General features: G+C 44.5%; 1 protein-coding gene and 1 non-coding gene across 2 annotated transcripts in view; both read left to right on the forward strand.

The window, feature by feature from the left end:
• rims2a (regulating synaptic membrane exocytosis 2a) overlaps positions 1-15,898 on the forward strand; it is a 684,525-nt gene that overhangs the window by 387,983 nt on the left and 280,644 nt on the right. The gene's annotated exons all lie outside the window — the stretch shown is intronic.
• Positions 9,925-10,013, forward strand: LOC129696771 (small nucleolar RNA U3). Its single transcript, XR_008723398.1, has one exon. It is a non-coding gene; the product is annotated as a small nucleolar RNA U3 (small nucleolar RNA).

Raw genomic sequence — 15,898 nt, forward strand, 5'->3', positions numbered from 1 at the left:
AGCTCGTTCAAATATTTACCCCACTCACTACTCACAATTCTAATAGCAGCATGATTTGCTGCACACCGGTCACTCATTGTGTTTGAAATGTTGGCGATCATATTTTGTCTGATTTCTTGATAATTTGTTTGCAGATTGAAATAAGTGTAGGTTTTACATAAATTGTCAATTGTTTCACAAATATGTTGTGCATAGTCCTCAGCAGTCCCACCAGCTAATTCCTCGACTGCTGCAGAGAGACATTTGTTTGTGGTGGTGAAATGAATGCTGTTAATGTGGATCTCTTCCTGGGTGGTTGCGTCAAAACCCACAGTCAAACCCTTTGTTGCAAGGAGCATCTCTGTCGTTTGCAACTCAGCAATAGCCCCCAATTCTCGGGCCATAACTTCAACTGCACTGCGTTGTGGAACATGATCCAGATGAAGTCCACTCCGCTTGTAGAACTGGCTTATCAGGATTGGAATGTTTGCTGTGGGAGTTTTGTTTACAATACAGTCAAACACATGCATCCTTATTGTTGAGGAGTAAGTTTTCTGGCCCACCTTTGCCTTGACAATACTGGCAGCCTGCAGAGTTTTGATTGTTTCTTTGAGGACAAGAATGTCAAATTCGAGGCGTCTCACATCCTCTTTCCTGTCCTTTAAATATTCTTGACATTTTCTGAACTGTTGAATTGAAACAACTTTCCTCTTTTTCATACTGCCACGAAACATCAGCAATTGTCTGTGTGCTTTTTTAAGTTTCAAAAACTCTGCCTTGGTGTTAGAGAGCTCTTGTGCCAAAGTGTTATCATGTAATTTGGTTTTGAGTTCCTGAATCTTTCTGTCCTTTAAATCTATTTGCTTTTCCTTTCTCTTTAAGGCTTGATTAACTATACGTTTGGGAGTTTTCAACCGTGCCCTAAGTTCACTGATCTTTGTGTGATACTTTGTTGAAAGAGCAGCCCTGGATTCGGACACAAACTGTAGTCTTTTCTTCAATTTCTGTTTCCTTGGTGAAAGACTTAGAAATTCTCTGCTACATCTTGTAGAAACACCAGATGTCGATGGCATTGGTTCAGGTGAGGCAGTAGCTGTCGTAGGCGTTGTTAGATTCAGTGGAGAATGCAGACTATGACTGTCATCACCCATGTCCTCGGTCTCTTGAAATATGGGCACTTGGCTTTCAGCTGATGTCAAGAATTCAGGATCTTGAGCACCAGGCAGTGGAATGTCATCTAAAGAAATGTGTCGACTGCCTTTTTGAAGTTTAAAAGTTTCATCACAAATTTCCATAAATGCTCCAAATTCCTTGGGATTGGTGAGTTTTTTAAACTTAAGCAAAGTCCGTTTAACGAGAGCATGCACTCTTAACTTAACAGCAGCACATGAATAGCCTTCTGCATCCGACAAAGAGAAATGTGAACTCAGCACTTTCTCTGTTTCAGGCAGACTTTTTCCAAATGAGGTAAACAAGTACAAGATGTGTCCATTTTTAAGATCCCTCATAGACTTGGGCATGACAGAGAAATTCACTTCAAGTTGAACTCTAGCTATGCCTGGCTGGGCTTTTGGATTGACAATTTTACATTTCTTCTTTGGAGACATCTGTTTACAATGTAAATAAAACAAAAACACTGAACAGCATTAACAGAAACAAGTTATTATTTGCAGTTTTAGAAAAAAAGGTAGAGATTATAAAGTTAAACGCTAAAACAAATAGTAAATACTAAAAAAGAAAATCATGTTTAATCAAAATTCAATTACTAGATATAAACATCTATCCATTTCTTAAGGAAAGATTAACATTTTTAAATAGCCTAAGTGTCCAAAGATTATTCACAAATAATTCACAATATAACATGATTTTTATATCTAATTTACATTAATTTATAGGCCAAATGGAAGGAATTTAGTGTTCAATTGCTGTAAATAAATGCCCATTTAAATCGGCTTTCTAGTGGGTTCCTGTGAACGCGCTGGTTTAGAACGTTCACATTGCGCTGGATTTGTGCCTCAAATGCCGAGAAAAATACTGCGGGATATAAAAAGCCCAAAATGAACTACTCCCTATAGAAAACTTTATATACAGGGTTATATACACGCCCCATTTAATGTAAAAATAAGGTACATACCTTTAATTGTTTGCTTTATAAAACCCTGGGGCTGCGAGAGGTTGCGGAGTGAGAGAGTGATTTTAAAACTATTATAACTATTATTCGAGGCCTATAAAACTAATAATACCTTTTGCGACCGGGTCTTGCAGCGATTTTTCGTTAATGATTTACTAGGCTGAACATCTGCGATTGGAACAGCCTAGTAAAAATCCCGTTTTAAACCCGCCCCCTCCAAACAGCGCCAAAATTGCGGACATGGCTTTGGGCAGATTCCCAATGATGATTCAGGTAGGTTTTGTAACATACCTAGTTAAAGGGTAAAAATTATGGCACAAAAAGAGCAGATTGTTCAAAAGGTTCCTATAATAGAAACAAAATCTAATTAATAGGGTTACAACTGCTTGGATTAATTTTCAAGAATATCTGTGCTTCAAGGTTGGATGACTTCTAAACCATGGGTTTTATATTACAACAGTCTAGAATTGAGCTGTAAGGACAGAGCCATTAATTAACTGGCTATTTTGCTTAGTAGTCAGGTTATGTTTAACTCTTAACTTTTGAAAAATCAAACTTTGACTCCATGTCACCATGAAATTTGCAGAACAAGGTCTTGCATTTAGTCAGTAGCCTGTTCCACTTATGCAACCTTTACAGGCCCTTCCTATCAAGAATTCCTGCCAACATTTCCTTTTTTCAAAAAGTGCGATAAAAGACTGCAGATGTTGTAATCTGGAGGACAAGGCAAACTGCTGGAGGAACTCCATGCATTAGGCAGCATCTGTGGAGTGAAATGGACAATTGATCATCTGGCTTGATATGTTTCCTCTGGACTGAACGAATGGAGAGGAGATATCCAGTATGAAGGGATTGGGACAGAGGGTGGTGGACAGGGAGGGCAAGACCTGGCATGCAATAGGTGCATCCGGGTGAGGAAGGGGGGCTGAGTTAGGTGCAGGGGAGAGGGGTAAATCAACCCTTTTTTTTTTAATCTATTATTTGGATAATAGATATTGCCTAGCTTCTCATCCTATCCTCCCCCTGTCAGTTACTTCCCACTTGCACCCGAGACGCCTCACATGCCCTTCAACTCTTCAATACCATTCAATCTCTAGGTTTTCATTTCCTCATCTTCCCAATGGACGTCCTGTCCCTCTACACCTCCAGCCCACACCAGGAAATTTTCAAGGACCTCCCTATTTTCCTCCAACAAAGACCCAATCAAATTCCCTCTCCTCCGTTTGCTGGAACATGTCCCCACCCTCCGCAAGTTCTCCTTTGACTTCTTTCGCTTTTTCCAAATTAAAGGTATAGCCATGGGCACTCCGATGGCCCCAGCTATGCCTAACGTTTTGTTGGTTATGTTGATCAGTCCTTGTTGCAGGCTTACCCAGGCAACATCCCCCAAGTCTTATTTAAACTAATGTGGCAGGGGGATGGGTACAAGAGCAGAGAGGCAGGGGTGTGTAAAATGAGGGTAGAAGCAATAGGTAGCACGGTGAAAAGTAAAAGTGGCAGGCAGACAAAACCAGGACAAAAATCAAAAAGGGCCACTTCTCAACATAATTTTATAAGGGGTAAGAGAGTTGTAAAAACAAGCCTGAAGGCTTTGTGTCTCGATGCAAGGAGTATTCGTAATAAGGTGGATGAGTTGAACGTGCAGATAGCCATTAATGATTATGATATAGTTGGGATCACGGAGACATGGCTCCAGGGTGACCAAGGCTGGGAGCTGAACATCCAGGGATATTCAATATTCAGGAGGAATAGAGAGAAAGGAAAAGGAGGTGGGGTAGCGTTGCTGATTAGAGAGGAGATTAACGCAATAGAAAGGAGGGACATTGGAGGATGTGGAATCGGTATGGGTAGAGCTGCGAAACACTAAGGGGCTGAAAACGCTGGTGGATGTTGTGTACAGGCCACCTAACAGTAGTAGTGAAGTTGGAGATGGTATCAAACAGGAAATTAGAAATGCGTGCGACAATGGCAAAGCAGTTATAATGGGTGACTTCAATCTACATATGGATTGGGTGAATCAAATTGGCAAGGGTGCTGAGGAAGAGGATTTCTTGGAATGTATGCGGGATAGTTATCTCAAGATTCAAGATTCAATTTAATTGTCATTTGGACCCCTAGAGGTCCAAACGAAATGCCGTTTCTGCAGCCATACATTACACACAAATAGACCCAGACACAACATAATTACAATTTTACATAAACATCCATCACCTAGCTGTGATGGAAGGCCAAAAAAAAACTTATCTCTCCACTGCACTCTCACCCCCCCCCCCCCCCCCCCCCCCCCCCCCCCAATGTCAAAGTCATAAATAGTCAAAGTCAAAGCCCCCGGCTGGCGATGGCGATTGTCCCGCGGCCATTAAAGCCACGCCGGGTGGTGCGAGGTCGCACACCGGGTCTTGATGTTGGAGCCCCCGGCGGGCGCTCGCAGAGTCCCGCGGCCATTCCAAGCCGCGCGGGGCGGTGATGTCAGGCCCCGCTCCATGAGCTCTTTGACCCCGCAACTCGGGCGGGAGAAGTCGCCGTTGCGAGAGCCCTGACAAGGGTCTCCCTCCAGTGACCCGCGGGCTCCCGGTGCCGCTGTCTGCCAGACCCGCAGTTGCAGCCTCCGAATCTCCGGAGGTCGGGCCGCAGCAGCAGCAGCGCTCCACCACCGCTCCACCCGCTCTGGACTCGGCCAGCTCCGCGACGGTGAGGTGAGTCGTCGGCACCAGAGTCCCCGGTCTTCTCCTGTTGGAGGCCGCTCCTCGTTGCAGCCCCAACGACAACGTAGACCCGACAAAGAAAAGTTTGGGTCTCCCGTGCAGGGAGAGATTTAAAAGTTACCCCCTCCCTCCCACCCCACCCCACCCCCCCCCACACACACACACCCCAAAAAAAATAACAAAAACTACATAAAAACATAGACAAAAAATAATAAAAACGCAGACGGGCTGCAAAGGCCGCTGCTGACGAGAGTCGCGCCGCCTACCAAAATCAACATTTAGAGGAACCAACGAGAGAGCAGGCTATTTTAGACTGGGTATTGAGTAATGAGGAAGGGTTAGTTAGCAGTCTTGTTGTGCGTGGCCCCTTGGGCAAGAGTGAACATAATATGGTTGAGTTCTTCATTAGGATGGAGAGTGACATTGTTAATTCAGAAACAATGGTTTTGAACTTAAAGAAAGGTAACTTTGAGGGTATGAGACGTGAATTGGCCAAGATTGACTGGCAATTAATTCTAAAAGGGTTGACGGTGGATATGGAATGGAAGACATTTAAAGACTGCATGGATGAACTACAAAAATTGTTCATCCCAGTTTGGCAAAAGAATAAATCAGGGAAGGTAGTGCATCCGTGGATAACAAGGGAAATCATGGATAGTATCAAAGCGAAGGACTGGGAGAAATTCAGAGACCAGCAGAGGAGGACAAAGGGCTTAATTAGGAAAGGAAAAATGGATTATGAAAGAAAACTGGCAGGGAACATAAAAACTGACTGCAAAGGTTTTTATAGATATGTGAAAAGAAAGAGATTAGTTAAAACAAATGTAGGTCCCTTGCAGTCACAAACAGGTGAGTTGATCATGGGGAACAAGGATATGGCGGACCAATTGAATAACTACTTTGGTTCCGTCTTCACAAAGGAAGGCATAAAAAATCTGCCAGAAATAGCAGGGGACCGCGGGTCAAAGGAGTTGGAGGAATTGAGTGAAATCCAGGTTAGTCGGGAAGTGATGTTGGGTAAATTGAATGGATTAAAGGCCGATAAATCCCCAGGGCCAGATAGGCTGCATCCCAGAGTACTTAAGGAAGTAGCTCCAGAAATAGTGGATGCATTAGTAATAATCTTTCAAAATTCTTTATATTCTGGAGTAGTTCCAGAGGATTGGCGGGTAGCAAACGTAACCCCATTTTTTTAGAAGGGAGGGAGAGAGAAAACGGGGAATTACAGACCAGTTAGTCTTACATCGGTAGTGGGGAAACTGCTAGAGTCAGTTATTAAAAATGGGATAGCAGCACATTTGGAAAGTGGTGAAATCATTGGACAAAGTCAGCATGGATTTACGAAAGGTAAATCATGTCTGACGAATCTTATAGAATTTTTCGAGGATGTAACTAGTAGCGTGGATAGGGAAGAACCAGTGGATGTGGTGTATCTGGACTTCCAGAAGGCTTTCGACAAGGTCTCACATAAGAGATTAGTATACAAACTTAAAGCACACGGCATTGGGGGTTCAGTATTGATGTGGATAGAGAACTGGCTGGCAAACAGGAAGCAAAGAGTAGGAGTAAACGGGTCCTTTTCACAATGGCAGGCAGTGACTAGTGGGGTACCGCAAGGCTCACTGCTGGGACCCCAGCTATTTACAATATATATTAATGATCTGGATGAGGGAATTGAAGGCAATATCTCCAAGTTTGCAGATGACACTAAGCTGGGGGGCAGTGTTAGCTGTGAGGAGGATGCTAGGAGACTGCAAGGTGACTTGGATAGGCTGGGGGAGTGGGCAAATGTTTGGCAGATGCAGTATAATGTGGATAAATGTGAGGTTATCCATTTTGGTGGCAAAAACAGGAAAGCAGACTCTTATCTAAATGGTGGCCGACTAGGAAAAGGGGAGATGCAGCGAGACCTGGGTGTCATGGTACACCAGTCATTGAAAGTAGGCATGCAGGTGCAGCAGGCAGTAAAGAAAGCGAATGGTATGTTGGCTTTCATAGCAAAAGGATTTGAGTATAGGAGCAGGGAGGTTCTACTGCAGTTGTACAGGGTCTTGGTGAGACCACACCTGGAGTATTGCGTACAGTTTTGGTCTCCAAATCTGAGGAAGGACATTATTGCCATAGAGGGAGTGCAGAGAAGGTTCACCAGACTGATTCCTGGGATGTCAGGACTGTCTTATGAAGAAAGACTGGATAGACTTGGTTTATACTCTCTGGAATTTAGGAGATTGAGAAGGGATCTTATAGAAACTTACAAAATTCTTAAGGGGTTGAACAGGCTAGATGCAGGAAGATTGTTCCCGATGTTGGGGAAGTCCAGGACAAGGGCTTAAGGATAAGGGGGAAATCCTTTAAATCCGAGATGAGAAGAACTTTTTTCACACAGAGTGTGGTGAATCTCTGGAACTCTATGCCACAGAGGGTAGTTGAGGCCAGTTCATTGGCTATATTTAAGAGGGAGTTCGATGTGGCCCTTGTGGCTAAGGGGATCAGAGGGTATGGAGAGAAGGCAGGTACGGGATACTGAGTTGGATTATCAGCCATGAACATATTGAATGGTGGTGCAGGCTCGAAGGGCCGAATGGCCTACTCCTGCACCTAATTTCTATGTTTCCCCGCCACATTGACCACTGCATCGTGGCTGACTTCTGCACCTGTGTTGACCTTGCAGGTTTAATTATCTTCACCATTAACTTACACCCTGCCCTTATATTTACCTGGACTATCTCTGGTACCTCTCTCTCCTTTCTTGATCTCTCTTTCTCCATCACAGGGGTCAGATTATCGACTGACATCTACAATAAACCTACCAACTCCGACAGTTATCTGAAGGGGGTTACCATGTTTACTAAAGTACTTCCTCCTACCCTGCCTATTGCAAAGATGCTATTCCTTACTCTCAGTTCCTCTGTCTCCACCACATCTGCTCCTGTGATGAGACTTTCCTTCTGGGACATCTGAGATGTCTCCTTTCTGTAGTAGATGTGTTCTCCCCTTCTGTCATAGATGGATCCCTCAACCATGTCTCCTCCATCTCCCATAGTTCAGCACTTGCTCCCCCTCCAACCGTGATTGAGTTCCACTGGTCCTCATCTTTCAACCCACCAACCCCCGCATCCAACACATCATACTCTGACATTCCCGTCTCCTCCAACATGATCCCACCACTGCTCATATCTAAACATCTCCACAACTTTCCGCCTTCTGCAGAGACTGCTCGCTCCACAACTCCTTTGTTCACTCATACCTCTCCACACAAACCACGCCTCCCTGGGTACTTATCCCTAGAAGGAGGTGATGTAACACCTGTCCCTATACCCCTCTGTCACCTCTAGCCAGGAACCCCAGCAGTCTTTCCAGGTGAGACAGATTTTGATGTGCTCCTCTTCTAACCTCATCTACTGCATCCGGCGTTCCCGATGTGGCCTCCTGTACCAAGACTAAGCGTAGACTTGGCGACCATTTTGCTGAACACTAGCGCTTGGTCAGTCCACCAAGGACTACACGATATCCCGTTCGCTAACTATTTTAACTCCCTTCCCATTCTTACATCTGTCCTGAGCCTCCGTTGTCAGAACGAGGTCACACGTAAACTGGAGGAACAGCACCTAAAATACACTCAACTGTATGAACATTGAATTCTCTAACCTCTAACAAATCTCACTTAATTCCTTCTTTCTCCCCCACATACATCCTCCTTCCCTTCCCCCCCCCCCCCCCCCCCATGTCCCACCTATTTCTCCCCTCCATTACCTACCCCCCCCCCCCCCCCCCCCCCCCCGCCTGCTACTTTCCTCCCTCAAGCTTCACAATCTGCAACTCTTCAAACTTGCCATGCACCTTCCGCACTTATATCTGGCCTTTGATCCAACCATCTGACTAACAAAAGCTCCTTTTGCCCCTTTGTCCATCTATTAACTGCTACACTTTGTACTGTCTCAACGCTTTTCCAGCTTTCTTTGTTCCCCACCCCCCCTCCACCCACAATCAGTCTGAGGAAAGTCTTGAGCCAAAACGTCACCTATCCATGTTCCCCACAGGTGCTGCCTGACGTATTACTCGAGTGCTTCATGTCCTGTTGAACCCCTGCAACAAGCCTTAATGATCTATGTCTACCAATGAATTCATGCACAGCTATGATACCATTTTGAAAGTCCAAATTGTGTCATTGCAATGCAATGCCCATGCAACCTGATTCACTCTCTCATGCAGGATAGGGGAACAGAATGCACTGGATGAATGCACTGCAACACACTTGCTTGGTGCAACTTTCATGTTTAAGAAAAATCTGCAGATGCTGGAAAAATCGAAGGTAGACAGAATGCTGGAGAAACTCAGTGGGTGAGGCAGCATCTATGGAGAGAAGGAATAGGCGATGTTTCGGGTCGAGACCCTTCTTCAGACTGATGTTGGGGGGGGGGGGGGGCGGGAAAATGAAAGGAAGAGGCGCTGACAGTAGGCTTGTGGGACAGCTGGGAAGGGGAGGGGAAGGAGGGAGAAAGCAAGGACTACCTGAAATTGGAGAAGTCAATGTTCATACCGCTGGGGTGTAAGCTTTCCTAATCGATTTATCCACCCTTTCAAAATAACATATACATTCTAAGCAACTTCTTTTAACTTAATATGTATTTAGAGTTGCCCATAATTTATGTTTAAGTTTTTAGATTTTCTTTTAAGAGGTCATTTACTTTAATGAGAATTAGCAAATATCTTTCCTTTTTGTTCCAGATTAGAGGAAGTCAAATGCAACATGCAGTAGTTGTCAAAATCAAGAGTGGATTTTGTTTCTAAATCTGTACATTGCCTTTGTGTCCACAGGGAAGTAGCATTCTTTCACAAATGATTTATTTCCTTGCAAGTGACACTGATTAATGCACAGAGGGTCTGAGAATGTAAAAGCAGAGCAGCTGATTATACAATGTATACTGGGTAGCTGCTTTTAAAACAGGAAACCATGCCCTAATGCCAGGGTTTTGCTGACTCTCCACCCATTTCACAAATCTTTATAGATATTTGGGTATTAGGAGTCTAATTGTCCGAGATTAATAGTCAAGTAAATCTGATAATCTGCCTCCACCAGAGTCCCAAAGATGCAGAATTTACTTTTCAAAGGCTATACTTTTAAGGATAATTTCTATAGTCTGTGACTGGAGAAATGATGTACTAAAGAGTAAGGTCTCACCTGGGCAATGGGCAGGTGCTGTAGACCTGCACGGGAAGGTAGACACTCCTGCCCCCATGAGTCTCGGGCAGATGGGGCTCGTCAGCCTGGGAAGGCAGTCCATCAGGAGAGGTAAAACTCTGATTTAAAGCCTCCACTGCCTTGTGGGCATGTCCAGTCATGGAAAAGGCTCCTGGAGTAAACCTCAAGAAAATCTGGAGTCGGAGCCCGTAACGGAGTTCGTCGTTGTGTACAACCTCGCTCTGGCAGCTCCTGCGACGGCACTGGTGCCAAACACTAACGGCCCTGCTCCCCCTTTGGATCGATCAGCGAAGTGGAGAGGGGGGACGTGCTGCACGGGCAACAGCCTGTCCTCCATATGACATCGCCCAGGCTTACATCCAACCAGGATGCATCACCCATGGTCAGTCATGACCGAGAGGGGCCTCCTACTACTACTACTGCTACTTATTTCAATGAACCAATACTTGAGAGAATTTAGAAGATAAAGAGATGATCTTATTGAAAAGTATAATATTCTGATGGAGTTAAACAAAGTTGAATACTGTTGGTATTTAAAACAAAGGTGACAATGTTACAGAGTAAATGGCCATCTGTTTACGATGGAGATTTGAAGGAATTTCTCCTCTCAGATTGTTGTAAATCTTTGCAGTTCTCTACCTCTGAGAACTGTGGTGGTTAGATCATTGAATACTTTCATGATTGGCATTGTCAGATTGTTCTCTACCATGAGTTGAATTAGGTGAAACATGCAGAAAGCGAAGCTGTGGCCAAGATCACATCTTGTCATGATTTGATTGAATTGTGGAGCTAACACAGGTGCCACATGCCCTAATCCTGCTCCTATTTCTTATATTGCTTGTGCAGAGGACAAGCAATGTCAAATTTGCTTTTTTTTTCACTAGCATTTGGAAAATGATCTGAGTGAAGCCTAATGACCTTCTATGTTTTGCACATAGTGGAATTGTTCCTTTGTCCTTCCTGCACTCCTCCTTTGCATTTCCTCAGTACATACATCATTCTTCAGCTGAAAGGACAGGTACCAGGTCTCAAGCTCCCAAAAGTCTGCCGATGATAATTCGGTCCAGCTTCTGCGAAATGCATAGAACGAGCTTGAGATTTTATTTTAACCTTTCATGCCTGGCTGACTATTTAGGGAAGTCAGCAAGTAATGCAGTCTGAAGAAGGGTTTCGGCCCGAAACGTTGCCTATTTCCTTCCCTGCTGCTGCTGCACCCACTGAGTTTCTCCAGCTTTTTTGTGTACCTTCCATGTTCCAGCATCTGCAGTTCCTTCTTAAACACAATAATGCAGATGATATACTTTTAGATAAAGTATAAAGGAGTAAACGGGTCCTTTTCACAATGGCAGGGAGTGACTAGTGGGGTACCGCAAGGCTCAGTGCTGGGACCCCAGCTATTTACAATATGTATTAATGATCTGGATGAGGGAATTGAAGGCAATATCTCCAAGTTTGCGGATGACACTAAGCTGGGGGGCAGTGTTAGCTGTGAGGAGGATGCTAGGAGACTGCAAGGTGACTTGGATAGGCTGGGGGAGTGGGCAAATGTTTGGCAGATGCAGTATAATGTGGATAAATGTGAGGTTATCCATTTTGGTGGCAAAAACGGGAAAGCAGACTATTATCTAAATGGTGGCTGATTGGGAAAGGGGGAGATGCAGCGAGACCTGGGTGTCATGGTACACCAGTCATTGAAGGTAGGCATGCAGGTGCAGCAGGCAGTAAAGAAAGCGAATGGTATGTTGGCTTTCATAGCAAAAGGATTTGAGTATAGGAGCAGGGAGGTTCTACTGCAGTTGTACAGGGTCTTGGTGAGACCACACCTGGAGTATTGCGTACAGTTTTGATCTCCAAATCTGAGGAAGGACATTATTGCCATAGAGGGAGTGCAGAGAAGGTTCACCAGACTGATTCCTGGGATGTCAGGACTGTCTTATGAAGAAAGACTGGATAGACTTGGTTTATATTCTCTAGAATTTAGGAGAATGAGAGGGGATTTTATAGAAACTTACAAAATTCTTAAGGGGTTGGACAGGCTAAATGCAGGAAGATTGTTCCCGATGTTGGGGACAAGGACAAGGGATCACAGCTTAAGGATAAGCGGGGAAATCCTTTAAAACCGAGATGAGAAGAACTTTTTTCACACAGAGAGTGGTGAATCTCTGGAACTCTCTGCCACAGAGGGTAGTTGAGGCCAGTTCATTGGCTATATTTAAGAGGGAGTTCGATGTGGCCCTTGTGGCTAAGGGGATCAGAGGGTATGGAGAGAAGGCAGGTACAGGATACTGAGTTGGATGATCAGCCATGATCATATTGAATGGCGGTGTAGGCTCGAATGGCCTACTCCTGCACCTAATTTCTATGTTTCTATGTACTTGCTTCTTACAAGCAAGTCACCTTCCTACTCTTTGCTTTTCAATCTAAACAGGTTTGATTAGGTTCAGCAATAATTGATCAAATGTTTACTGTTACATAAATGGTTGCAAACTCCTAGCTCAGGGATGACTAGGGTACATTGCATCAAATTTATTGTAATTGGCTGGCCTTTGTATGTGTCTCTAGATAATGCCCAAAATACCTTATTTATCATCAGTTTCTGTACAGATACCTTGTTTTCCCTGCAGTTTTTCGACTGGTTTCAACTTTCAAATATAAGGGGTAATGGGCCCAACTTTATCATAACTGTGACCAAAGAGAATTCTATCTGTGGTATTTTTCCAGCATCTCCTTACTTTTTCATCGGAACATTACATAATGTGATTTCCTTTTGCCTTTACCCTCAGAACTTTGCTTTCTTTCATTATTTCTCCTGGTGTGCAGACATGTTTTCTTCAGTATATCATCGCAAGTCTGTGGTAATCTGGCTTCATTTCCTTTATCTCAGCCTCTTCTTTTTCCCTGCCCTTGCATTGGTTCTCTTTTTTCATTCTTTGTTTTTAATTTTCTCTGGTTTTCAATGTTACCTTTTCTCAGTCTTTTTTCTTCAGCTTTCCATTTTGTCCTTGTTTTTTGTCTTCAGTTTTATTCTATTCCATTTTCTGCGGCATGTTTTGAGTGGCACCATTGCTGTTCTCATTCATTGGCTCCAGGTGGGTTGTGAGAGAAAGGGGAAATGGAATCATGTTAATGGATTTATTCCTGAATCTATGGCTGTGAGTTTATTAGGTCTTGAAACAAAACAAAGGCAGGTGGGTGAGATGGAAAAAGGAAAATAGCCAAATCTAACCAGGTGGAGGTGGGCAGAGACTGCTACTGGATGGTAATGAATGCAGACACCAGGGCTATAAGAGCTGGACGCTGATGTGTGAGGCTGTTGACAATGGGAATCGTTAAGGGAGGAAGGAAAGGCAGATTATGGACAATAGGTGCAGGAGTAGGCCATTCAGCCCTTCGAGCCAGCACCGCCATTCAATGTGATCATGGCTGATCATCCCCGTTCCTGCCTTCTCCCCATATCCCCAGACTCTGCTATTTTTAAGAGCCCTATCTAACTCTCTCTTGAAAGCATCCAGAGAACCAGCCTCCACCGCCCTCTGAGTCAGAGAATTCCACAGACTCACCACTCTCGGTGAGAAAAAGTGTTTCCTCGTCTCCGTTCTAAATGGCTTACCCCTTATTCTTAAACTGTGGCCCCTGGTTCTGGACTCCCCCAACATCGGGAACATGTTTCCTGCCTCTAGCGTGTCCAAGCCCTTGATAATCTTATATGTTTCAAGATTAAACTATATAGGGGAGAGAATCCAGTGGGTGAAGTATCTGGGTACGAGGTGGATGAAACCAGGAGGAGGTGGGGGAAGGCATAAATGGGCGACATGGCGCTGGGGAGTGGGTCTGGCAAAGGGAACAAATATGGGAGGTGCAGGTGTGGATTGGAAGGAGAGAAAGAGAGGAATGCAGGAAGTAAGGACCATCTAAGTGCTGAGTTTGTAGAACATGTTCATTGATTTGAGTCAGAGTCCATTCATAATTTTCTAGATGAGCCAGCATTATCACAGGAATGAGTTTTAAAACGAACAACCAGCATTATCACAAGAATTATCAACATTTAGATGCTCCTAGAAGAGAGGGGCAACACAGGACCCACTGGACATCCAATTAGGAAATGAGGTGGGCAAGATGCTGAAGGGTCAAGGAGCACTTTTGGACCAGAACCATAGTTCATCGTTTTTAAAATGCTGCATTATATTGGAGCAAGGCTAATTTTGATGGCTTTCGATATGAATATGCAAGGGGGGCTTTTAAAAGTGAGAGAGAAAATTCAAGGTCAATGTGTTCCTGTTAGTGATGAGTGGGATTAGGCAGTTCAGGTTGGCAAGTAGGATTGAGGTCCAGGTCAGGGAAAAAGGAGACAGAAAGTATTCTAACCCCTTCGCTATACAGCCTTATTCTAAAATGGATTACATTTTTTTTTTATCGTCGATCTACACACAATATCCCATAATAAAAAGCGAAAACACGTGTTTAGAAATTTTTGCAAAGTAATTAAAATGAAATAACTAAAATATTGCATTTACATAAGTATTCAGACCCTTTACTCAGTACTTTGTTGAGGCACCTTTGGCAATGATTACATCCTCAAGTCTTCTTGGGTATGGCGCTACAAGCTTGGCACACCTGTATTTGGGTAATGTCTCCCATTCTTCTCTGCAGATCCTCTCAGGTTGGATGGGGAGCGTCGATGCCCAGCTATCTTCAGTCCCTCCAGAGATGTTAGATCGGGTTCAAGTCCAGGCTCTGACTGGGCCACTCAAGGACATTCACAGACTTGTCACGAAGCCACTCCTGCATTGTCTTGGCTGTGTGCTTAGGGTCGTTGTCCTGTTGGAAAGTGAACCTCTGCCCCACTCTGAGGTCCTGAACGCTCTGGAGAAGGTTTTCATCAACAGGCATGAGATTTCGCCACGGATTTTGAAATTAGTTAAAGAAAAATCTAAATCGCTATAAATCTATAAATTACTTTCCGCGAGACAGTGGGCCAGGACATAATGATTGAGGGTGCTGATTGGACGAGAGGGATGTCGGTTAGCAGGCAGTGGGGGGCGGAATATGATGATTCTGCGCGATGATTGGAGAAGGGAGATGTCGGTCAGAGGTGAAGTGGGGGGGGGCGGGATTGGGGATAGAGAGCGTGATTGGAGGAGGGAGGCGTCTGGAGGTGGGACAAGGCGAGGCCTGGTGGAGCGAACCTGACTAATCTCCCAGTTACTGCCACTGAAAAACATCCCCACAGCATGATGCTGCCACCACCATGCTTCATCGTGATGAGTGGTGCCTAGTTTCCTCCAGACGTGATGCTTGGCATTCAGGCCAAAGAGTTCAATCTTGGTTTCATCAGACCAGAGAATCTTGTTTCTCATGGTCTGGGAGTCCTTTAGGTGCCTTTTGGCAAACACCAAGTGGGCTGTTATGTGCCTATTACTGAGGAGTGGCTTCCATTTGGCCACTCTACCAGAAATGCCTGATTGGTGGAGTGCTGCAGATATAGTTGTCCTTCTGGAAGGTTCTCCCATCTCCACAGAGGAACTCTGGAGCTCTGACAGAATGACCATCGGGTCCTTGGTCACCTCCCTGACCAAGGCCCTTCTCCCCCGATTGCTCAGTTTGGCCAGGCGGCCAGCTCTATGAAGAGCCTTTGTGGTTCCAAAGTTCTTCCATTTAAGAATGACGGAGGCCACTGCTCTTTGGGACCTGCAATGCTGCAGAAATTGATTTATACCCTTCCCCAGAACTGTGACTCGACATAATCCTGTCTCGGAGGTACACAGACAATTGCTTTGTCTTCATGGCCTGGTTTTTGCCCTAACATGCATTGTCAACTGTGTGACCTTATATAGACAGGTGTGTGCCTTCCCAAATCATGTCCAATCAATTTAATTTACC

Source organism: Leucoraja erinacea, chromosome 4 (assembly GCF_028641065.1).
Source record: "Leucoraja erinacea ecotype New England chromosome 4, Leri_hhj_1, whole genome shotgun sequence".
Lineage (NCBI taxonomy): Eukaryota > Metazoa > Chordata > Chondrichthyes > Rajiformes > Rajidae > Leucoraja > Leucoraja erinaceus.